This window comes from Dermacentor variabilis, chromosome 4 (assembly GCF_050947875.1).
Source record: "Dermacentor variabilis isolate Ectoservices chromosome 4, ASM5094787v1, whole genome shotgun sequence".
NCBI lineage: Eukaryota > Metazoa > Arthropoda > Arachnida > Ixodida > Ixodidae > Dermacentor > Dermacentor variabilis.
The window spans coordinates 37,542,301-37,568,748 of record NC_134571.1 but is presented as its reverse complement, the minus strand read 5'-3'; the positions used below and the strand labels follow the sequence as shown (position 1 = coordinate 37,568,748).

The 26,448-nt window shown below is 45.2% G+C and overlaps 1 long non-coding RNA gene across 2 annotated transcripts; it reads left to right on the top strand.

Moving 5' to 3' along the window:
• Positions 1–605: 605 nt before the first annotated feature.
• LOC142578943 (uncharacterized) lies at positions 606–6,653 on the top strand. Of its 2 annotated transcripts, XR_012827337.1 has the most exons (3): positions 644–680; positions 5,370–5,414; positions 6,222–6,653. It is a non-coding gene; the product is annotated as an uncharacterized LOC142578943 (long non-coding RNA). The 2 variants fall into 2 exon arrangements; XR_012827336.1 differs by lacking the exon at positions 5,370–5,414 and having other exon boundaries at positions 606–680.
• The last annotated feature ends 19,795 nt before the right edge of the window (positions 6,654–26,448 follow it).

Genomic DNA, 26,448 nt, shown 5'->3' with positions numbered 1-26,448 from the left:
ATGGAACAGCAGGTGAGCAGTACTATATAAATGCACTAATAATAAAAGCAAAAAAGAGGGAATGCTGTCTGAGAATAATTGCAATAGATACGATGAGTAGTATTCTTTCACACATGATTTTTCTCTTAATTTTTCTCACATTTTTTAATTGATGCAGTTCTCGATTATCAGTAACAGAGCAAGAATGAATTCATCGCTCTGTACACTGGTGATATCATTCCATTGCTACTGTCCTCATCGCTACATGCCCTGCATATCCTGTCTGTATTGGCACCACGCAGTTATGATAGGTCACATAATACAGCTCTTATCACATTTGTCTTGTGGGGATGCGCGACTGTCGCACGTCCCCTGATATGTTGTTTTTCCTGTATAGCTTCCGTCTCCTGCATTGCAGCTTCGCCGTGGGCCCCAGGCCATGCGAGAGATGGCGCGAGTGTTGCGCTGCCAACACCGCCTCACGGCAGGGTTACTTGGGGGCGCAAGGGAGAACACGCTTCCTCTTTGATTCGGGACGGCAAGCATCGCGGACGTGCCACGCGTGCGCCGATCCATGCTTCTGCGAGACCGTCTCGTGAGGCCTTGTGCGAAAGAGCCACCGTTCGCGTGACCGTACACGCGAACAACCAGGCGTTGGGATCCAGCAAGGGGCGAACATATTCGCTCGCTATCCGGTCACGGTGAGTCTGACTTCCGCGATTTGTCGCGCGCCCATTGGCATGTTTTGTGGATAGCAACTTGGCTAGCAGGCATTGATCTATGAAAGGTGCAATAAATGCCCTTGTGATTGTTTGCACTACTGTACTGTCGTTCCTTTGGCCCAAGAGTACAGGATGAGAATCCCACAGTCTAGAGTGCAGAAACAGTGCATTGCACTGTGTATTAGTGCCTTCTGTCAGAGGTACAGCTGTCTCGAGGCTGTTTGGCATCCTGAACTGTTTGCCAATTAGGCGAATCACTGATTACTGCTACAGTCAAAGGTGCTTTTTCTTGGCGGTGGGGGGTGGTTCCCTGAGGACTGCAAAAACAGAACATTTAGAAAATCAGGCAGTCCAAAAAAAAAATTAGTGCATGCCTTTTACTGCCATTTAAAGGGAGGTGCTAGTCGAAAACATAACAAGAACCTAGAACTATGAAACCCCAGCTGTTTACATACTCTCTTAGGGTAATTTCAAATACTATATAAATAAGTTTTATAGCAAGTTGCATAGGTTTTGTTCTGTACAACGACAATGTGTAAAACGTAGGCATTCTTGCCCCCACTTTTTTATCTCTAAACTTCCATAATTGCAGACCAGTGATGGGGCATAATCCTCCAAATCAACTGCAGAATACTGAAATATGTTACCGAAATTGATACCAAAATCGTTATTCACTGTTATGATTTAAAAAGTGCATATAAGAAGTGTTAAATTAGAACCTATGAAACCATTTCAAAATGTTTAGACAACCAGTAAGTGTTACTCAAGATTTTATCTTAAGTACATAAGTGATGTTGAAGATCAACCCCTCAGTGGTGGTGGTCAAGACAGTTTAGGATTTCAAGCACAAAGTTGTCATTCTGGAGCAGTTTAGGAGCAGATTTTTTTCTACTTCGTGTTCCAAAAGTTTTTTTGGAACACTTGGAGTAGTACAGAAGTAATCTAGCCATTTGGTGGAGCTTATTACTGTGCAGTCAGTAAGTGCTGCTCAAGAGTGAAGCAAGACACAAAGCCAACAGCAACTAATTAAGCTTGCCTTCCCAAGGACGGTATACCACGCACATCATGTTGCAAACATTTTTGTTTGGGTAGGCAAGGAACTTAATTTTGTACCCGCCCTAGTTGCTTAGTGGCTGTGGTGTTGGCCTGCTAAGCACGAGGTTGCAGGATCGAATCTTGGTCAGAGCCGCCGCATTTCAATGGGGGCAAAAGGCGAAAACACCCGTGCACTTAGATTTAGGTGCACGTTAAAGAACCCCAGTTGGTAGAAATTTCCGGAGTCCCACACTACGGCATGCCTCATAATCAGAAAGTGGTTTTGGCACGTAAGACCCCATAATTTAATTTTTCTTAATTTTGTAAACCAACCACAACGCTTATTAGGCTTCTTGGTGCTTGTGCTGTAACAGAAGAGAGTATGTATGTGTGTAAACAAAGAAATGTAAATCGTGCCATGTTACAATGGCCCCTTTCCACTGCTGGTATGCTTCACCACGATACATTGCATAAGCTTCTTCCCGTAGCAAGCTATATTGCAGCAAAGCTGACGCTTGAAAACCAGCATTATACAACACTCGACTATGGTTGTGCCTTCCGCACTTTGAAGGCAAAGCATTTCAGCATACGAAATTTCAGCTGTCCTTATAATTAATTGCCTCTATGAGGTACGTGGCGGTGTTGCAAAGATACCCGAATTCTCAAGCATGCCCGAAAAATAGTTTGTTGGGTGTATTTCTGCTTGGCAATGAAGACGGCTATGACAGTGCACATTAGTGACACAACAGTGGCCAAATGCTCAGATTTCTTTTAAGTAGAGTGCTGTGTGCTTTTATGACTTTGGTGAAGTTAGCATCTGAATTTGCCATACACATGCCTGCAAGTTATCTATTTATTAAACTCACGCACACATAATATCACTATAATGAGAAATGCATAGTGTTTTAGCTGTTCCCTGCAGTATGTTTTCTGACAACTGCTTTGATTATGGATGGATGGATGGATGAATGAATAAACTTCTTGCGGTCCGTCGGTACATGCGATTGGTGCGCAGCGGGCCACTCCCACGTCGGGACAGAGAGGCCATGCCCCTCCGCCGCGTCGCAGGCTCGATGGACAGCCCAGAGCTGTGCTTCAAGGTCTGAGCTGTGTGGAGCTTGGTCCCACTCTCCCTTGGTGGTCCCGGCACCAGGGGGCAAGCCCAGAGCATGTGATCAAGGCTAGCTATATCCTTACAGTAGAGACACGCATTGTGAGGGTGCGCATCCGGAAAGATTTTGTGCAGGAAGGCCGGGCATGGGTAGGTGCCCGTCTGAAGCCACCTGTACGTGACTTCTTGTGCTTTATTGGGCGCTTTGTGTGGTAGCAGCATGGATCTCTTGACTAACTTGTAATGCTGGGTGAGATCGTTGTAAGTGAAGAGGGGATCGTGCTCGCTTGCCCATCCTGCCGAGAGGGAGTCTGGGCTCACACGGTGAGTTAGATCTTGTGTGGTCTCGTGTGCTGTCCCGTTGAGGTCACTTTTTAAGAACAATATTTGATCATGAATATACTCTTAATGCTTCACACACAAAACAATTTGTTACCTTGTTGTGTCCATGAAAGGGTTGTATTAAGAATAACTTTTGGCAGCCTTGTTGACAGTTTGACAGCATTAATCAGTGAATCCTTAACAGGCACTCTGCAACACTTTTTCAAGGAGGAAAGCCAACCTACTGAGTCTCCAACACATGCGATTTTACATTTTGTCACAATCTTAATGCTGCTGACACATCTGGGTTCAAGCTTATATAGTGCTAACTTAGGCAAGTTGGCACATGTTGCAGCATTTCATTTGTCTCCTTTATGTCCTATGTGTTGTAATGTTATGTTTTTTATTCAAGCTCATACTTTTGAGCAGCAAGCAAAATGCAGTTGACTTCATTCCGTTAATTCGACTCTGACGGGACTGATGAAACAGATTGAATTATTTGGTGGGTCAAATTTAAGAAGATGCAGAAGAAATGCCAACACACATGACTGATTTATTTGCCATGGTTTACGTACAGATTCTAACATGCCCCAGAGTGAAACACACGCCCGCTGTCTGTGTGTCCAAAGTGTAAACTAGCATAGAAAGGACAAAAGCCCCTAAAATGAAAGAGAAATCAAATGCGCACACGATTCTTATTTTTTTTTTTAAATGGACAAGGGTCCAATGTGTTGCACATTGCAACCAATTTTCCAAAGTGAGCTTCGCCGCAATACATCCGTGTTATGCGGTAAAGCATACGAAAATCGCCAAGGAAGTTTTGTTAAAGATGGCACATTAGAAATGGGTAAATAACACAATCAGACGTTTTGATCTGTGATTACCGCTTGGAGCTCCTCCTGGGCAGGCAGAAAATAGGCATTTCCTGCAGGAGATAAAGTCTGTTTAACACATCTACTGTCCTCTAAGGTATGCCACCAAAGGGGTCGCTTATTGGCTTCACTGTAGGGGTCAGCATGCCTGCTGACTGCTCAAGTTGGAATTATTGGGTGAAGGCCTATTTTAGTATCAAAATAACTAAAGTTTGGACTTATAGAAATGCACGTGTGTCGGCTGGGACTTTCAGCCGGGATCAAAGTCTACTGTTCTGCAGCCACTGAGCACTGCAGTATGCCAATATCTTGCTATGTGTAGTAGAAGATACATTCTTGCTGCAAAGTCCACTGCCATATATATGGTACAGTCGACTTCTGTTAATTCGACTCCGGGTAATTCAATCCTGGCCAAAGGTCTTGGCCGGCAGTCATACATTTCTACAGTCCCGAATCTCTTATTTTGATTGTAAAATTGGCCTTCGCAGGATAATTTGAACTTGGAACAGTGACTCGCTGTTGACCCCTTTAGTGGCAGCACGTCTACCTCGGCGATGCTTAGGAAACAATGTATGCATTCAACATGTGTGATCGCGTGTCAACAGCTCCCATTTATGCTTGCCCTAGGAAACTTTTCAAGCAAGAACCATATATCACAACGTTTAATTATGGTATTTACCCGATTCTAATGTGTGCCTCATATGTTAGCACTAGTAGAATGCAATAGTTGTACACTTTTCTTTTCAATGACACCCGCCGTGGTTGCTCAGTGACTATGGTGTTGGGCTGCTGAGCACGAGGATGGGGGATCGAATCCTGGCCACGGTGGCCGCATTTCGATGGGGGCGAAATGCGAAAACACCCGTGTACTTAGATTTCCAGAGTCCTCCACTACGGCGTGCCTCATAATCAGAAAGTGGTTTTGGCACGTAAAACCTCATAATTTAATTTTTTTTTCATTGACAGTGGTAAGCTCCCAGCCATGATTTGGTAATGCCTGCCATATGCATTCCAACCCATTTTTATTCTTAAGTAAATTGCCTTTTCATGATCAGGGTCCCTTGCGAGCAACTGACCTAGGTAAAATTACTCCTGTACAGACTCTAGAGGCTGACTGGCGATGTGAATTCTTGAACATTGTCTTCTGCATATTAATCTTCAAACACACTCTAACACTTTTTTAGTCAAGGTCCTCAATCACTAGTAATTTGTCCCCACTGTTGCCGAGATATTCACCATTGATCTGCAACTGCAGATTTGAAATGGCATTAATCAAAGTCAACACCGCCGTGTTATCTCACCACCTTGAACTGACACTCTCACACGCAGATCCACTGGCCACTGTAATCACCATGGCGGGAACGCTAGGCCTAGGTATGCTATCACGGTTCTTGCCATTCGGTGCTGTCTTTTTCATTGAAAGAATTCACCGCTGTCAGCAATGGTACCCACTCTGCCTCTGCAATCCTCGTAAAGCATGGCGTGTTGCATATTGCTGGTCCTCGAAAGGCAGCTTTGCCTCAGCACAGTGATGCTACGCGGTGAAGTGTATGGGATGCAGCACATATACGTGCACTTGCCGTCTCCTGTCACAGTGCAAGCACCTATATGCCTAATAAGTGTACTGGCAGACCTTCAGAGCTTTTTCGGACGTGCCTGTGGCGATTTGGGCCCTTAAGGGCAGTAAAAGACATGCATTCATTTTTTTCGGACATTGTAGCGGCCCTTAGGGACTCTGAAAAACTGACCAAAAGGATGCTTCAAATGGTCCATGGGGCGAACACGCAGCGGAACGAGGACAAGAATAGGAAGGACCATTGCATTGAGGAATGATCGGGAAAGGAACTGTGCCGTCGCCTCTTTGAAGGAGCTTGAGCTCAAAAAGCAAAGTGTTCGCTGACGCTAAGATGCAGGTTACCCACATCCAAACCAAAATAAACCCCTTAAAGCAGTGAAATGCAACACTGAGGCATTATGCGCAGGCTGAGAGTATCTCAGGACAGTTGAGGTTGACTTTCCAGTTGCTTGGACAATCTGATATGTGACAAAGTTCGGGCATAATACCAATGAGCTTGCTATCAGTTGATACAAATAGCTCTATTTGCTTTTGTATGCACCTCTTTTTATTCGCATTTTAAAATGTTCGACTATTTGCCGTGAGCTAGACCACTTTTTTTACAGTGAAGCTGTCTATTGCTAGGATCTGGCGGATCGCATCCGCGCATAGACCAACAATTTTTCATACGATGGGCCGATCCCGAAGAAAGTGCAATACCAGGCCAACCCGACGCAGAAGTGAAGCAAGCATTACGCACTCCCCATATGTGGGCTGATCCCAAAGGTTGTGAAATGCCAGTCCAACCTGCGGCGGAGATGAAGCAGGCTTTAAGCACTCCCCACACATGGGCCAATCCCATAGGTAGTGCAATACCAGGCTGACCCGCGGCAGAGGTGCAGTTCACCATTAAGGGGCCCACATACGCAGCTTTGCTGGTCATCCTTCACAGAGTAAAAGGGCACCGAGTTTCTTTCGAAGATATTTTAGTAGCTGTGCATTTTACAAACCCCTCATTTCAGTTTTCTATTTTGAATAAAATAAACACTACTCCTTACTGTTCAAACTGAATTGTTTTTATTTTTTTAACATGCTTACCAGAGAGTGACAGCATCAGGTGACATGGTGTCAGCCCACCTTGACGTGAAACTTGGTGAAAACCTGAAAAAAATCAGGGAATTTTAAAATGTCAACTTGGTAGACACGTTGTTCTTCTAAGCATGCAGCATGGCACATAAGCCTGGAGGTTAACGAAGAATCTCGAGAACACGTTAAGGACCGTACAAAGAGCAATGCAATGATAAATGTTAAGAGACAGGAAGAGAGCGGTGTGGATCAGAGAGCAAATCGGGATGGTCGATATTCTAGTAGACATTAAGAGGAAAAAATGAAGCTGGGCAGGCCATGTAATGCATAGGGTAGATAACCAGAGGACCATTAGAGTTGCAGAATGGGCGCCAAGGGAAGGGAAGTTTCGCCAAGGATGACAGAAAACTAGGTGGGATGATGAAATTTGAAAGCACAAGTTCACATCAGCTAGTGCAAGACAATGATAATTGGAGATTGCAGGCAGGCGCCTTCGTTCTGCATTGAACATTAAGATAGGATGATGATGATGATGATGATGATGATGGTGAATGCGTGCAACTCTTTAAAAAGAAATTTGGGCCGGAAATAGCTTGCACAGTTCACCAAGACATGAAACCAAATTCGTATGCTTTGCCACTAACACGGATGTATTCCAGTGAAGCTAACTTATGAAAAGCGGCCACCATTGTGTAATCTATTTCATTGTTGGAACAGCTTGCGAAACATAGCATGATGTGTTGGAAGGAGCCCCGTAACTTTTTTTCTTTATAGCCGGCTATAATATGCACATGCTGAATTTTTTATAATTAATGCTATGTGATGTGCAAATTACGCAGTAATTTTATGCAGTATTAAAACGTACCTTAGTGTAACAGTACAATGAGAGACGTAATCAAGAATTTGTATGCATGCACATCTGAGTGCGCATGCATGCATGCTGTCATCCTTGAATGCGCACAGACGTGAAACTGGTGCACTGGTCTTAGTGCAGCTTGGTAGCTCATAGTTTATGAGGGGATTCGTAATGGCAGTGCTCCACCACGCCACAATGCAGCAGTCAACGCTGAAGAGAGGAAATACTAATCTTACCGACGCTGCACATGCTTAACAGGCCAATGAGAGTGTTGACACGTGAGCTTGAAGCTCGTCAGATCCATCTAACAATTTGTGCGTCGTACATGACAGCATAATCAACATTTAATCATCGATTTATTTCAACTACCATGTACGTCGACGTTGCTTCTTTAGTGTTGATACTTTGTTGACCCCCCCCCCCCTTTTTTCTTCAAGGATACTTCTGACAGTGAAAAATAACACCTGTTCCTGTTCATGTCCACATCAACAGGAACTGGCATAAGATGCAACCATTTGCGACCTTTTTAACAGAAGCTTGTATTGCCTCACTGGTGTCTGTGTTACCGCGCGAAAAAACCCAAGCTGCGCAAAAATAGAAATTGCTTATCAGGCTGCGGATTCGAACCACCGACCTCCGGGTAGCGAGACCACCACGCTAACTGATTCAGCCACCGTCAGTTCATCAAACGCTGCCTTTAAGGTGGGTAAGTAGAAGCAGCGCAAAGCATGAGCCAATCACGGGCATCCCCTTCCTCGAGAGGAGGGAAAGGGTGTGTTCGCTCGCCTGACACCCGCAGTTTCCCACACCAGTTCAGGCCCAGCAGTCAGATGGGGAGGCCGCGTTTGGTCTGTTCTGCCGAAGAGCAGGCTGCGTTGAAGGAATGGCAGTGGGAGCAGGCCACGTGTTGTGCGTTTGGCCAAAGAACAGGCAGTGTTTGATTGATGCCACCGGGAACTTGTTCGAGAAAGGGGTCGACGTTGATGTGCTGCCCTCGCCGTGAGGCGTTACAAAGAGCCGCAGATACCAAGCTTCGCTTGCACCCCGCTACACAGCAGTGGAAGGGCAGTAACTTTTTTGGCCTCCATCCTTGTGTCATAGTCCAAGCATGCTCTTGCTAAATAGAATCATTCTTGGCAACTAAAGGTTTAAGTGCAATTAAAGCTCGTCATTGAAACAGTCTCCAGGACTTCAGAATTTCACAATAAGTAGAATACCATTTTGTTGGTAAGTACCACGGCAGAGATAGTGACCTATACGTAGATACTGAAAGAGCCAGTATTAAGTAAAAACTTATAAATGTAAAAAAAATTTGGCCTAGATACCTGTTTTTGCAGTCTTATTCTAGTGAAGGTTTAGCACTACAGGACTGTGTGCCAGTTCCATTCCAACTACATCTGCCCAATTGATTAACATTACTGAATATATTCTGCAATCACATTATTTATTCATGAATTGCACTTGCGCAGGTAACATGCATGTACTGTCAAAAAGAGTAGATATGAGAGAGATTATACAGCGAGCAACGCACTGCAAAAATAAAAGGTCACAAAGCGAATATGTTCTCGTTAAAGAAGCATAACATTATCTGCAATGTTGTTAGAACTTCAAAAATAAGTTTTTTGTTGAAAGGCACAACTAGTAAACAACTATAGTAAGAATTTCATTTAAAGTTGGAGAAATCGTACAACTCTTGGCATTCTGGGGAGTTAAAAAGAGTAGAATTAAGAGATCTCAACTCTGTCAAGTAGGAATGAAATGGAGGGCCCCACCCCATTCTGCAACTTTACTGTGGACCAGTGTATGCCAACATGGCAAGTAAGAAAAGAAATTTGGGTATTTCATGGTGCGTGTAGATCCATAGACTTTTGTTCCCAACGGTATCTTTTGATGACATGCCCAGGCTTTTTTTTTTTTCTAGTCACTTGTTGCACTTTAATGCGATAAAATCTACTTGAACCTCTTGTGCTCGCAAGATCCGCAGGCGAGCTCGTTCCCTCAATCGGCTGCCACCACCCAGTCTCTGCTCATGACATAACCATATCTTGTGAACATTATATACATTTTTTTTTTTGCCTCCTAGCATTTTGGGTGATATCCTGAGTGATGAAAACAAGCACTCCATAAAATCAGCAACATCTATCATTACGACAGATTCATAACAATAGTGCAGCCACTACATTGTTTTAGCTTTCCATACTAAATAAACTCACAGGGTCTGCGTTAGTGTGGGCAGGGGTAAGCTTGCACACATAAGTTTTTGGTAACATTCATAACAAAGCAAACAAGCTTTCAGGACTATACACCTTTGAGTCACATCAGCTACGTGGGAGCAAAATATACATCCAAAAAACAGGAAAAATAGGCACACTGTTATGTGCCACTAATCCTTTCCTAAAAAGCTGCAAGAATTTTAGGCGGTTCTTATAGAATTATAGCATGGCACAAAACTGATGGTGCTGTGCATTTGGTCACTGCAAGCAGCTGTACATTGTTAAAGGGACACTAAAGGTTACCAGAAACTCAAGTTAAAGTGGTAGAGCAATGTTCTAGAACGTCTAAGGCGTCAATATAATCGCGAACAGAGCTCTAGTAACCGAGAAATTGAGGTAAATGCATGACACGATTTGAGACCCCCCAGCGACATTCCGGTACTAGCCCAATGACGAAAGGACTCCTCATAATTTGTGTTACTAATACTCAACTACTCGTATTAAAAATATCATTTCATTCGATTATAAAACGGGAAAAAATGCTACTTGTCTACGTCTATTCGATTCTAAGAAAAAATAACATTTTGACGTTACCCTTCAGTAATATGGGTGTTCGAAAGGTTTCGTTTTCGCTCGACTCTGCGCCGCGTACGCTTTGGAGTTTCAGTAGTTTCGTTATCGCGTCGTGCTGTGAGGGTTCTGCTGGCTCGCGAAACTTTCATTTGAAACAAGCAGCGAGAATTCCACGTCCATGTGATGTCGTGGGAAGTCCTCGCTGCTTTCCCGCACCGGAGAGCCGGTGTCGAGGCCGCCGTCGTAGTACGCAACGACGCCGGCAGTGCGAGCCCTCAGCAGCAGGCAGTGCGAGCCCTCAGCAGCAGGTCGCGCTCGTCGGTGCTCAAATCGCTGAAGTTGAGCCCACCATCGCGAGCCAATCTGTGTCAGGGTCTATTGCGACGAGCGTCGAAGTTAGCGTCATAGCATGAAGTACCAGCTTATGGGCGTCTTGCGCTGGAGTTTGAGGTATAGTAGCGGCGCCTGGTGGCGGTGCGGGAAACGACATCTGGGTCGTGCCAGCTTGGGTCGTATTGAGCCCTGGCTGTGGCGAAGCACGTTTCTAGGCCGAGTTTTGCGTCGATTCGCACATTTTTATGCCCTGTTGCGAGTGCGAAAAGGCTCGTCGCTTCTCATAGACCACGCCGACCACGCTGCGAGCTCGCCGCAGCCTATAGTTTAACGAAAACGGACTCTCCGTGTGCCGTGGGACGTAATTCGTTTCTCCTTCCGCTAGCCACCATACTCCCACTTTCGCTCTGCTGTCGGCTCTGTCTTGGCTCTGTTTCTGGCCGCGCGTTCGCGTTTTGCGCAGAAAAGCCGTAGCGCCGTCTGCGGACGCCGTTCTACTCACCGATGGCGCAACGTCACTATGAGACCATGATGTCAGTACTCCTCGATCGGAGGGCGGGCGATTTGAACTGCGCTAGATGTACGCGGACGCTTCAGAACGCATTTTCTCTTAAAATAAGTCTCTCCTTGGCACGAAACAAGCGTTTCGAGGTTTCTGTGATGGTATTTCAACAGTCCACGTTGACTTAATAGTAACCTTTAGTGTCCCTTTAACCTCTCTGGCCAATCATGCCTTCTGCAGAAGCATCCCTAGTATGTCTCCAAATTTCAAGATACTTGATTTAGTGCAGTATCACTCTTTGTTGGCTTTTTTATCAGACTGACGCAGAAGTGGGAGCACTGTACACTGTTCACATTTTCTTTGTGCGCAAAAGATAAGTATGCGTTGCATTCACCACTAAGAGAATGTATTTAATGCTGTTCTGAAGTTTACAGCCTTACAGCACATGACACAGGTATACATGACAAATCTGTGCATGTCGTACAGACAGCTGAAATTTCAAATGAAACACCACTTTCCTCCCTCTCGAGAAAGCGCCACACCCAGCCAGAGTCAAGGCAACACAAAACACAGTCTTAAAAAGTGTCGCTCGCCATGACACATTACTTCGGTAAATCGCCCAATTCAGAATGCGCAATGCCACGGTGGAAAATGTGCCACACAACAAAACTGGATAAGAAAAAAAAAGCGGGTGGTGCTAGTCACGTGAACCCGATGTGGTTCTTCGGCTCAAGTATGTGACAAGGCGAGGAAGGAACGTCGCTTGCGGAGGCTACTCGAGGCAGAGGGAGAGTGTGTCTCTGTTGGCAGTCACGCTCGCCTCATGGTGGTGTGGTAAGAGGGCATTCAATTTCTGCTGTCTCCTCTAATAATAAACCAGTTTAAAAGATTATTTCGGTAAAGAAATGCCAGATGTCTGAAGTCGTTACTCCAAACATTCATCGTGGATATGAAGTCCAATGCATGTGGAACTGTCGAAAGTGGTTCACTCATATTCTTCTCATCTACTTTAAAGAAATTTCACACTAAATTGATCTAGACCTCTGCATTGTCACAAACAGCAGGAAGCGACCTTGAAGTCTGTTTTGAATTCCTCATTAATGCATGAAAATCCAGGATGCAGCAGCCAAGTAACAGTCTACTACACATAACTCCATCTTCACCTCTGCGTTCAGGCAATGAAATGCAGTTTTTACCATAGCGAACACGAGATGTTTACTTGGAGATGCAGCTCTTAGCCTGTCTAGGTATGACTGATATTTAAAAAAGATGCCAGTTATTTAAAACTATGTTATTAAAAAAAACATCTTTCATGTTCGAAACATGCCTGGAGGCAATAATAACCAGCTTGAAAAGTAATTATGTCCCATGGCTGTATTCGGGTCTCAAGAAGCTTTAAATTGCAGTGTAAACTAAAACTTGCTAGGGGGCCCGATGTAAGGCCCTCAAAAAACAGGCCAAACAGGGGGCTAAATGTTTCTTCAATAGGATAGAAAGTTTGCGCTGGAAAGTTAACACCAAATATAAATGAAAATATATTACTTCAGACTTACCACCAGACTTTCACAATTCGAGTCTTGTTCTCCAAGGTGCATTGCCATTCCGACTTGTCCAGCTAGCGAGAAATGCAGTTCGTATTGCCTCCGCCAATGTGTTGCACTCTACAAAATGAGAGCAGCATTGAAGATAAACTGAGCAGCTGAAAGTGCACGCACTGTTGCTTCTACGCACAATATGGAAACTAAACAGCAGAGGTAAATTTCGTTAAAAGAATTGCGTAACACTTCATTCCCGTTCATATTGAAACATAAGTCGACTCTGAATATAAGACAACCCCTACTTAAAGACATCGCATTACAGTCCCCTTTATAATGGAAAACTACATGTTCTATAAAAAATTGGGCACTGAAAGCACCATGCCCCGCTTTGCATCAATTGTTTCGCTTAAATCTTTTGTGTACCCAGCAGAAATTCTAGATTCTAAGCTTTTGTTTTAAATGTAACGAACCTCGTCAAATTTGGTGCAGTGGTTGCCGAGAAAAAAGAATACTCCGTTTACATGTATTTAGATTGGAACACCCGAGCTAAAGCTTCCTCTTAAACGCGCCCGCCACGCGGAGGCATTGCCGAGCCCGAACCGAAGGAGCAGTACGGGATCCACATTTTGTCTGCTGGAGGCACCGCCAAATTATACTAAACAAAGAAACGTTGCGTACACTTAGTACACGTACAAATTTCCTCTTTATAGCGACAAGGTAGGGGACTGTGGCTAGTAGTGGCAGCCGGCTTTACCTATGCGCCGCCAGTCTGGTTCCTCAGACGTGTAACGATTGCGACAGTGTACGCGGCGGAAAAAGCACCTGGCACTCCTGCAAGACCAGACAAAACCTTGCCTCTGTGCATTATCTAACTCCTTCTCATTACCGTTAAACAAAACTCGAGAACGCAGTCAAGAATTTCGCATTGAGCTGAGAGTACGTTGCACAAGGTCTACTGAAAGACGGAACTTTTAACGACAGCTTGTAGGCTAACTTCAAGACGTATCGATAAGTAACTGTTCAATAACTGTAGAATAAATACGTCCACTTGCCTGTCTGTTCACGCCAATACCGCAAGCTCTATTCAGAAGCACGAGACTGGCGCTGAAAAGCGTCGAGACATTTCATTCGGCGAAATTAACCGCTTGCATTTCCAATGCAGCGAATAATCAAGTGAACGATTAGAGTGTATTAACGATGTCGACGATGCAGTCGGCCATTTTGGGAAGTTTCAGGCATGGATCGGCTTGGCTATAGATACGCACAATCTTTGGAAGCGACCTTTTTTTGTTGTTGTTGTCGCCAGACGAAAATCGCTGTTACACTTTTTTTTTTTTTACAGAGAAGATATGTTTATACTAAGGGTATGGTGGCTAGCATACACTCTTAAGCATAATTACACCCTTTTGCCATACAACGATAATTGTCATCTGCTTGTCCGCATTTCCTTTCTTTAACGCGGTGAGCCCGGTACTTTCCAGTAACGAACGGCATGCGCGTTATCAGAATGACATAGCATTCCCGACAGGAAAGTAACAGGTAATGCTATCATGCTGATAACGCGCGTGCCGTTCGTTACCGGGCTCGCAGCGTTAAATAAAAAAAATGCATCAAGGCAGACGACGATTATCGTTGTGTGGCAGAAGGGGCACTCGAAAGGGTGTAAACTGTTCTTTGAGTGAATAATCGTCACTGTTACACTCTAAAAACAGTTGCGCCCTTTGGGGTGTATATTTGCCACACAACGATAATCGTCATCTGTCTTGTACGCATTTCCTTTCTTTAACGCGGCGAGCCCGGTACTTTCCAGTAACGAACGGCATGCACGTTATCAGCATGGCATAGCATTCCCAACAGCAAAGTAGCGAGCGCCGAGCTTTCAAGAAAGGAAACTCGGGCAAGACAGATGACGATTATCGTTGTGGGACAAGATAAGCCCCAAAGGGTGTAAATATTTCTAAGAGTGTGTACACTCTCACGCTCTTAGAAAAATGTACACCCTTTGGGGCGTATCTTGTCCCACAACGATAATCGTCATCTGTCTTGCCCGCGTTTCCTTTCTTTAACGCTGCGAGCCCGGTACTTCCCAGTCACGAACGGCATGCGCGTTATCAGTGTGACGCAGCGTTCTTGACAGGAAAGTAGCGAGCGCCGAGTTTTCAAGAAAGGAAACGCAAGCAAGGCAGATGACGATTATCGTTGTGGGACAAATATGCACCCCAACGGGTGCAACCGTTTTAAGAGTGCAGGCAAAGTTACACCCTTTGGAGTGTACGACACACTTTCGATCGGGATAGAATTTCTCGGTCGTGAATGGCTCCTTTGCGGTATCTGCGGGAAGGAAGCCATCGGGGTAGCGAATTTCGATGCGGATGGGACTTGATCGAGATCGAAAGTGGCCGTGTGACACAGGTCTACTCTCTTAAAAAAGTTTACACCCTTTGAGGCTTATCTTGTCCCATAACGGTAATCGTCGTCTGCCTTGCTTGCGCTTCCTCCCTTGAAAACTCTGCGGTTTCCTGTCGAGAATGCTTTGTCAAGCTTATAAAGCGCAAGTCATTCGTGACTAGGAAGTACCGGGCTCGCAGTGTCAAAGAAAGGAAATACAGGCGACACAGATGATTATTGTTTGGGGTCAAAATACAACCCAAAGGGTGTAAACTTATCTAAGAGTTCCATGCACTCCAGCATAGAAACGGAGTCTACTGAAATAGTGAATTGTCATTAGGCATTTTGTGCAAAAAAGAAAGAAAAAGAAATACAGTAAAACCTAGTTTATAGACATGTACAATAACAGTGCTTGACTGTCAAAACTATTTCATACTCCACCGCATTTGTAATGAACTGTTCTCCTGCATCCGTTAAGCATATCACCATCCACCATCATAAAGATGTGCTCTTCCGATAGGTATGCCTTGCTATAAAATGGAGTCTTATAAAAAGTCATACAATCTTGGCAGTTCATTGAATAACCAACTATGTTAAGAATAATAATGTAGAAAGTTTAAGTGAAAATATTGCAAGAAGATTTGCTCATATGCTTGTTGGTATATAAAGGAAATGCAATAACACGGGTCCAGAGAAAAAAAAAATTGAAATGCCTGCAGTGCTTACAAAAAACATGAGCAGAGCTAGAGATTCTCAAGATTCATAGCTACCTTGTCTCCTTCTGATTTTAATTCTTGTCAGCTTGTTTTGCACCACCAGCATGGTAATTGCAGGCCTTCGCAGTTAGCATCTGGTGATTTGCAAGACTATTTTGCTTGTGTAAAGGCCAGGTTCCATTAAAGCTTGTTCCAGCACATTAAGTATTCCTCTCTTGCAGGCACGAACCCAGGTGGTGGGGGCCCTGCCCGCCCCCTCCCCGCCACCACTCCTCACACATTCCTAAAGCACCGCCAAATGAATTTTCAGATTTGACAGCTATTGAGCTGTCATTTTGCTGCCTTTTTCACTCCTTTTGGATCATGGTAGTTATCGGCATCTCTTGGGGTGTGAAGGCCAGTTTTCCCATAGATTTGGTGCGTGCGCGATGAATTCGAGATGCCTTTAGTTTTCACCATCTATTCAACAGTCACGTGCATCGCTGTTGCTTCGTCAGTTCTACCTTCTTTGTTTAGACTGATACATGGACCAGGAAAGGGATTCGTTTCTTAGTCAGCTGGTCTGTATGCTCGTGGAACGAGTTGCAGTCAGAGAAAATGCCAATTACATTTAACTTTTCCCTTCGCTTCATTATTTCCTCGCATGGCGGCTCGCCGCAACGCTGGCGAGCCGGAACAATATACCCGCGATATGGGTTAGATAAAGTGGAAAATAAGATAATGCGAAACAGCGTCAATCATGAAACCCTGCAATAACCCTTAAACCCATAAGCAATATGACTGTCATGCATTACGTCATCTGGTTTTTCCCTAATTGTACAGCACTTTTCGTTCAAAATTGGCAACTGGAAACAAGAGTCACAAGGAGCTGAGAAATTAAACAATCTACTAAGGGAGAGAGCCAAGGCAACAGCCAAAGAGGAAAATAAAGCAAACATTAACAAATTTAACCGTTTATGAAAATAACTATGGATAAACATCTTTTTATTTAAAAAGGAAGTAGAGTAAACGTCGCCAGAAGTGGGGAACAATTCCGTGTGTCTTGAATGACGCTTGTACAGTTATCAGTCAAACCGCCTAATGTTGCCACTTCTCTGCTGTGCTTATGTGGGCTTTTTTCTAACCTTTCACAGTGGGTGCAGCATGTCCAGAACCACAGCGTCCTGCGGTCTATGCGGTTGCGCGGGACTGGTGGCCACGCATCGTTACACAACTTCCCAAATAACAATAAGAGTCAGTTTTGGCACTTGGTAGAGCAGTAAACGAGGGATCCAAAAGAAATGTGATTGTTCCACAAATATATATTTCTCTATCATTCTTCTAGAGGTAATTAAAAAAACGAAACTATAGTCGGATGCAACTTAAGTATGCAGCGAAGCCCTGCCCCCACGATCTCATAACCGCCAGCCACTGTTCCTCTGCGAGGCTGCAAATAATTCATACTTCAAACTTTTCCTGTTAGGCAAATAAGGCGGTGACCACAAAAATAAAATTATTAGCGCGTAATTTTATACATTTTCCCTCGCTTATTAATGTATAATGGCAAAAGTCGAATTCTTTATTGAACTGAAAATTATAAAATGCTTGCTTTGCTGCAACTATTTGTTTTCAAGTTTCAGTGCAGTTGGCAGTGAAGTTTCATGAGTAAAACGGGTTCAGCAGTGAAATGAACTGTACCGCAGACTTTTGAAGAGTGAAATGCTCAGACTCCATACACTTTGTCCATGCCTGTTGCACACCTCACTGCTTCCGCCGATGAAAAGGCTCTTCAAGAACAGCAGACTCTCCAGATCTATCAAGCAGGATGCATTGTTGAAAAGGCCACATGACGATGATTTTGTTTGCTTTTGTGATTGGCTGGCTAAGCAACACAACCCCGCGCGGTTCACGTGCCATGGTTGCTATGTATTCTACTATAGAAATCTTTAATTTACATTTTCACTTGTTTACTTGTTCTTGGCAGAGTTCTTCCTGCAGTTCTGTCCAGCGTGTGTCCATTTGATGTGGTTCCTTGTTTGCCATGTAAAGGAGAGGTGCATCTCACAGGCCTTATGTCTTTATGGTGAATGGTGGGCATTATTCATATTTGTATAATAAAGGTACCCTTCCCCTAATGCATAGGAAGGAGACCTATGGTTACTCCCCCCCCTCCCCCCCCAAAAAAAATATTACAGCGTACGCGCCTGCTCTGTTGCCATTGATGAAACGGCACAGAGGAATACATAGAGCAAACTTTAGAGTCTGAAGGCTCGCATCGATGTCACTGGTTGTCCTTTCCCATTGTGCACCATTAAAAGCGCTCATTGGGGTTAAAACAATGTCTGACTAGTTGCTAACATATTTCATAGTTTCCTTCCAGCGCAAACCCTCACTCCAGAATGCTGCAGGTCACACTGAACATTAATTTCCAGGTTTCAGTGCACTTCCTGAACCGCTCCCACTGCCAGATCCATCGACAGTAATTTTGGGTAGTTATTCCCGTAAAACTTCCGGGTTCCTTGCCTTGGCACTCAACCTCAGTACACTGTAGCTACTAGTATAGGTGAGAAAATTATGTTGTATAAACAGAATGAAAGGCAATTTCCTAAACATGCAAAAGCATGCAAGTTCCTTTAACACGCGAAAAGCATGGATGGCAGGCATATTTCTAATTTAGTGTGTTCACTGTGTGAACGCTTACATTTACATATATGGAAGCATAGAACGAATGTTTCAAAGCATTAATTACATCCTTGAGCTTAATAATTAACATTAAAAAATTCTATATAATTTGGGCAATTTAATCTTAAACATAAAACCAATTCATTCAGTTTTGCAGACACTAAGTGGGCTCACAAGTTTCACTATGTCTTTTGGAAGAACGACACAAGAACATATTTTCTGCTGCAAAATGTTTTCCTGTAAAACATCTAATTGGGAAGAAAAGCATTCTAAAACAATACAGGGTTTTCAACTTACTTATCCCAAATGAAATATGCAGTAATTTTTGCCAGTCTGTCTTTTATAGTTCTTTTAACAAAGAAATTATTGCCATGTGATGCTTTGTGCACTACACACAAAATTCAGTGAATGACAATGTCATTCATGCTTAAAATAAAAAAGAACACTGCTTCCCAAGTGTTGCTAGCGGCTACTTCCTAATATAGGTTATAGGCACTCAAAGTTCAAAATTCTCAAGTGGAAATGAGAGTGAAGAAAGGCAAATAAGGAGGTTAAAGTGAAAACACTGTATTAGGCACACCTGCAACTAATAGAGAAGAAAACTCAACTAACAACTCCATGGAGGTAATAGCAGAAGTGTCAAAGTATGGAAGAAAATAAACGAAGCACTAAATAGGAAGTCAGTCAATACACAAACAGATACGTTGAACATTGATTGAACTTTTGTAGGTGGTACAGAACTTGCAGACCATTTTAACAATTTTTTTGTTAAAGTAGGATGCATAGATCACGACATTCAAGATACAATGCATGCCACTTCATTAAGAGAATCTTTATTCCTAAAGCCTACAAGCATCCCTGAGGTGATTACAACATTTTCATCCTTGAAGAATAGCCATAGTCGAGACGTAGATGATTTAGAAATTAGGCCAATTAAGTACGTCATAGACTTACTTGCACCTGCAGTAATGCACATTTGTAATATTTTTCTGTCAACCGGAGTTTTCCTGCGTAATATGCAGGTAGCGAGAGTAATAGTTCACAAAGGAGGCGACAAAAATAATATGGGCAATTATTGGCCAGTATCTATACTTCCTGTGCTATCAAAGGGACTCGAAAAAATTGTTAACTTTCGTATTGATAATTTTTCGCAAAAACATAGCCTGCTAACCGACTGTCAACACGGGTTTAAGAAAAAGCGGTTTACGGAAACTGCTTTAAGTATACAGAAGGAGCTTATTCTAGAGAAAACTGATAAAAAATTTCTGACTTTAGGGTTATACTTAGACTTCAGCAAAGCCTTTGATAGGGTCAACCAGAAATCGCTGCTGATAAAGCTGGAAAAGTATGGCTTCCGAGGAATAACACTTGAACTTATCTGATCTCATTTAGAAAGCCGACGTCAGTTTGCTGAAATTAATGAGAACAGATCGCAGATAAAATCTTTGACAGCGGGTGTGCCCCAAGGTAGCATTCTAGGCTCGATACTTTTCCTGTATTACATTAATGATATTGTACAAGTGAGCGATATGTGTAAATTTGTCACGTATGCAGATGATTGCTCTGTTTTCTTTACAGGTAAAGATTTAAAAGAAATAACGCCTGTAGCAAGCTCCGTTTGTTATGGACTTCGAGCATGGTCTAAGGCAAACGGCCTCATCCTCAATGAAACCAAAACAAAATGCGTTGTTTTTCATGCTCTGGGAAGTTCTACTACATTGCCAGATAATATTGTGTGGGGTCTGTATAAAATTAACATTACATCATCCATAAAAACCCTAGGCATAATACTCACAGAGCATATGTCCTGGAATGAACACGTTAGTCATATTTGCTCAAAGGTATGAAAAGTTGTTGGTGTGTTAAATTGCAATTGAAGTGCATTACCTTTTCAAGTTAAGCGTCTCATTTATCATGCTCTTCTCCATTCACACCTCAGTTACTGTTCACTTATATAGGACAACACTACAGCGCAAGATATTCAAATTCTGGAAATACTTCATAAGAAAGCAATTCGGGCGATAGCGAACGTTTCTTTTTTCGAGCATACGCAAGAGCTTTTCCAACAAAACAGAATAATCAGAGCCCGTGACATATATAAATTCAAAACATTACTAAGCTATAGAAATGCTATGCTGGGAAAACTTGATTCATTCCTAGCCCCGGCAACTCTACAACAAAATAGAAGTGCATATTCATATTGTCACCAGGCACCATGGCAGATCCCTTTTTCACATACTAAATATGGCTGCCAATGCCTTAAACATACACTACCTTCCCTACTTAACTATTTTAACCAACAACATGTTGATGTGTTATCTCTAAACAAAACTAAAATATTGGATTTGTTCTTATAGATGTGTATTGTTAACTGCTCCAACAGTTCCGTAGAACTTATCATATATTCTCATTTTGTTTATACGTTCACACTAGTAACTACTATTCCTAGAATCCAGGTTTCCACTGCAGTGATTGTGCCCGAACCACGTGGCAGGGTTTCGTGTCGTAAAGTGGATGCTGTAAAGGGCGTCTTCGCATTTGTTAAAATTCAAGGATGTGACGATGCCCTGGGCTACGTTGCCGAGATGTCTGTCGCGAAAGCAGCAGCCTATATGCAGATTTTTCTTCTTTTATGTTTTTTAACATAGATGCACATATATATTTGCAAGTGTGTAAAATAATTTCTAAAAAAAAAGAATGTTTCCCGATGGTAACTTGTGTTTATTGTAAACTTCTGTGAAATTTGTTATATTTATATATGTATGTGTGTGTATGTATATATGTATATATATGTATACATATATTGCTTTTGCATTCTTATTTATTTATTTATTTTACAATACTGCAGGCCATCGTCGGGCCCATGCAGGAGTGGTTACAACATGGAATACAGTACAAAAAAAAAAGAATAAAGTGAAACTAGTGTATCCAAAACAAAGAGCATTAGCACACACAAAAATGAACATACTCAATAAATATATACACTGTTTAAATGAGCCGTCCGGGAAGCAGGAGAAACAGCGTTTACCATAAGAATGCATCTACAGAGGCTGCATATGAAATACAGGTTGTGGCGACGAGCGACCACGTAGACCGTTAAAGTCTCGGGCTCTCGCAGGAGAGGAAGAACCGACAGTCCGTCTCTTAGCGTAGCATTCTTTTTAATCATCTCCTTCGGAACGCTAGCCCGTGCTGGAGCGCCAGCCGCTCGAGCCTCGTGTAGACGCGAGTGTCTACGTCATCCCTCGTGCGACGCCGATGCTGCTGCCGCTACAGAGGGCTCCCCCCCTAGAGAGGAGGAAAGTTCGACGAACGATGGAAAGTCCACGTGACGCGGCGTGTCTTGGCGTTGGTCTTGGGTGTCACGTGCACTGGCGGCGGCGAAGGATGCAGCAGGGTCGCGTCGCATACTGGTGGAGCTGATGGCGTGGATGCTTCTATGTAGGCGGGTTTGAGACGTTCCAGGGCAATTGTGTCTGATCGGCCGTTGAAATTCACAACAAACGTCGTCGGACGACGCTCTAGAACACAATATGGCCCGGAGTAGTGTGGTTGCAAAGGCTTCTGCACGGCACAGTTACGCACGAAAACGTGGGTAGCAGAGCTGAGTGCGGGAGAAACGTACGGGGACCTTGCTTCTTGTGAACATGTAGGCACGGGGCGCATCTGGCTGAAGAAAGCTTGCAGTTCGGCAACGTAGTCGGCAGGTGATGGCATAGGCGTTTGGGGGGTGGCGACAAAGAAATCGCACGGAAGGCGTAGGTGGGTGCCGTAGACTAGCTGAGCACAGGAGCAACCTAGGTCACTCTTGAGTGCGGCTCTGATGCCAAGTAAGACAAGGGGCAAATATAGGACCCACTTCCCCGGCGATTCATGTGCCATAAGGGAGGCCTTGAGATGCCGGTGAAAACGTTCAACTAGTCCATTGGACTGAGGGTGGAAAGCAGTTGTGCGAAAACGTGTCGTTCCGAGTAGTTTGAGTAGCTCGTTGAAAAGTGCTGAGTCAAACTGCCGACCGCGATCTGTGATTATTGTGGATGGGCAGCCGAACCTTGCGATCCACGTAGACACGAAAGCTGCTGCAACAGTGGGCGCTGAGATGTCAGATATAGGTGTAGCTTCTGGCCACCGTGTATAACGGTCGATGCATGTCAGTATGTAGCAGTAGCCTTTCGAGGGTGGGAGAGGGCCGACAAGGTCCAGGTGTATGGTGTCAAAACGAGCATCCGGTGGAAGAAAAGACTTGGCAGGCGGAATGGGGTGACGCTGGATCTTCGAACGTTGACACGACAAACAGCAGCGAACCCAGTCGCGAACTTGCACGTTTAGCCGAGGCCAAACGAAACGACTGGAAAGGAGCTTCTGTGTCGCGCGTATGCCAGGGTGCGACAGGTTGTGCACGGTTTCGAATAGACGTCTGCGAAGGGATGCCGGAATGTATGGTCTAGGTGTGTCGTTAGAAGTGTCGCAGACGACGGATGCACCATCTGGGGTCACAACAACGTCTTCCAATTTCAGGGACGTTGAAGAATTCCGGAGTGTACAAAGTTCAGTGTCGTCACGCTGTTGACTGGCGAGTAAGTCGGCCTCGATGATGAAAGGTTCCGATGTCAACGTGGAAACGACATTGACACGACTGAGGACGTCGGCTGGAACGTTGTCGGTGCCCTTGATGTGGCGGAACGTTGTTGTAAATTCGGAAATGTAGGAAAGGTGGCGAGTAACAGGACGCCGAACTATTCATTGCGTGCACAAGGGGCTTGTGGTCCGTCAAGACGGTGAATGCACGGCCTTCGAGGAAATGGCGAAAATGCTTGATAGCCAGGTAAACAGCGAGTAATTCACGGCCGAACACGCTGTAGCGGGACTGCGCAGGCTTCAGTTTCTTGGAGAAAAAAGCGAGTGGATGCCACGCATTGTCGATGAATTGCTGCAGAACGGCACCAACGGCGTTGTTTGAAGCGTCGGTCATGATGGCAGTGGGTGCATCTGGCTTTGGGTGTCTAAGCAGCGTGGCGTCGGCGAGGGCAGACTTGACTCTTGTGAAAGCGTCGGTGGCCTCTTCAGTCCACTGAAGCACTTGTTTGCGTTTGTTTACCAGGAGGGCGTCTAGCGGAGCCATAAGTCGTGCGCACTCGGGAATGAATCGGCGGTAGAAATTGACGAAACCGAGAAACTGGCGAAGCTTGTTGAGTGTGGTCGGTCGGGGAAGGTTTTCGATGACGCGAATCTTGGATGGCAGTGGTCGAATGCCGTTAGCGTCGATGATATGACCGAGGAACTCGAGTTCGGTTTGACCGAATTCACTCCTGGCGGCGTTGATGACAATTCCTTTACTGGCAAGGCGTGAAAACAACAACCGCAAGTGGTGAAGATGTTCTTCTGCCGAAGAGCTTGCGACGAGAAGGTCGTCAATGTATGCAAAAACGAAAGGCAAACCTCGGGTGACGGAATCGATGAAACGCTGGAAGGATTGGCCCGCGTTCCGTAAACTGAAAGGCATGCGGAGAAATTCGAAATGACCGAAGGGTGTGGTGATAGCGGTCTTGGGAATGTCTTCTTCCAACCGGTAGTTGATGGTAGGCGCGAACGAGATCGATCTTAGAAAAGATTGTCGCACCGTGCAACGCTACCGTGAAGTCCTGAATGTTCGGTAGAGGGTAGCGATCAGGAACGGTGACGTTGTTTAGTGCCCGGTAATCACCGCATGGGCACCAGTCTCCCGTCTTCTTATGCACCATGTGAAGTGGTGATGCCCAGTTACTGGAGGAAGGGCGGATGATGCCAAGTTGCAGCATGTGTTCGAACTCCGTGCGAGCGATCTTGAGTTTCTCCGGGGACAAACGCCGGGGTCGGAAGTAGACCGGTGGGCCGGAGGTGACGATGTGATGGCACACGTCATGTTGTACCGGTTGCGTCCAGTCCAGCAGGCGCGTCAAAGTGGGAAACTCGCGTAGGAGCGCGGCGAAAGGTTCGTCCAACATGGCAGAAATAGGCGCTATGGGCGATGTGCCTGATGATGGGACGCCGGGAAAGGATAGCTGGGTCACGGTGTCGTTGGATGTCCACAAGGAGTCCGTAGTTATGCAAGAAGTCTGCTCCAATGACTGCATGACGGACGTCTGCAACCAGGAAGATCCAGCGGAATGCTCGTCGAAGGCCAAGGTTTAGCATGACGGAGCGTGACGAGAAAACTGGAATCCTGGTGCCATTGACGGCTTGCAAAAACGACACAGGAGTCGTTTTTCGGTCGGAGCGCTGGGCGGGGAGAATGCTGACGTCAGCACCTGTGTCGACTAAGAATCATTGTCCAGTAACTCTGTCCGTCACGTAGAAAAGGCGACTTGTGTGTTGGGCCGGACCACTAGTCGCCGTTAGAGGTCGGCCGGCCTGTTTCCCTGCCAAGCGCAGGGACGCCGACAGTGACGAGCGTCGTTTCCAAAACGGCGGTGGTAGTTGCAAACGCCAGGCGCTGTAGTTGAGGTTTCATTTTGAGTGCCCGTGCGTCTTGATCTGCTGGAACTACGGCTGCGTGGGCGATGAGACGCGCGGCGATGTTCCGCTCCACAGATGATGCATTCTAGGCGCTCACACAAGGAGTCGAGCGGAGATTGCACTGCGGAAGAGCAGGGAAGAGTTTGCAGAGCGGTTGTATTGTCACCCGGAGACGGTGACGTGGCTGCGATGGTTGGGGTGGCTACTTCCATGACTTTGTCGGCCAAAGCGGCAAGTCCGGTAAGGTCCATGGTAGAGGCTGTCGCCAGGACCATCTGCACGTTAGCCGGGAGTCGTTGCAAAAACAGTTCGTGCAACAGCGTGTCGTCGATGGATCTCGCGTTGTTTCCGAGCAGCTGGCTCATTCGGCGAAGAAGTTGACTAGGGCGTCGGTCGCCGAGTTCTTCAGCGGACAGAAGCTGCTGGATGCGAGAACGTTGTGAAGCTGCTGTGCGCTGTAGCAGTGCTGCCTTGAGATCGTCATAGGCGGCGGCAGACAATGGGGAGTTCAGCAAATCTGCCACCTCGTCAATGGCGGCGGGCGATAGCGCTGCGACGGCGTAATGGAACTTCGAGGCTTGAGAGCGCATACCAGCGACTTGAAATTGCGCTTCGGTCTGAAGAAACCACGCCGAAGGATGCTGGTCCCAGTACTGCGGGAGGCGGACAGTGATGGCGGAACAGGAGGGCTCACCGCGTTCTTTGGAAGGGTTCTGGCCTTGAGCTCTCGTAGCGTTGGTCTGGTCCATGGTCGTCTCTACCACAGGAGCGTATGGCAGTATCACGTCCAGAGTCACCACACTGTGGCGACGAGCGACCACGTAGACCGTTAAAGTCTCGGGCTCTCGCAGGAGAGGAAGAACCGACAGTCCGTCTCTTAGCGTAGCATTCTTTTTAATCATCTCCTTCGGAACGCTAGCCCGTGCTGGAGCGCCAGCCGCTCGAGCCTCATGTAGACGCGAGCGTCTACGTCATCCCTCGTGCGACGCCGATGCTGCTGCCACTACAAGGTAATATCACCATTCGAATTCCAGATTCTCAATACTGTCAATAATTGCGTTGGCAGATGGGCAATTTACGGCTCTAGAGGGTAGTATGTTCTAATGGGAAATGGCGTGTGGGAATAAAGAGTACTTGCGAGTGTTATTATGGCTGGGATGGTGTCGTATTGATTTATTATGGTTGGTTCGGGCAGAAAGTCTGAATGGCGCTTGAATGTATGTTGCTTGTGGTATTCAATAGAAGCCGTGATAAAGTATAGAAATTTTAATCTGGAAATCATTCTACGTTGGAGCCAGTGATTGAACGTTAGCCTTGACGCGCAGGTTCGTAATGCTCGTTTGATGTGAATATTGTGAATATAAAATCTCAATGCTAAGTTCTGTATGCGTTCTAGTTTTTCGGTTAAATACTTCTGGTGCGGGGCCCAAATAATGTCAGCATACTCTAAAGAGGGTCTAATGAGGGTTCTATGTGCATTTAACACTAGGAG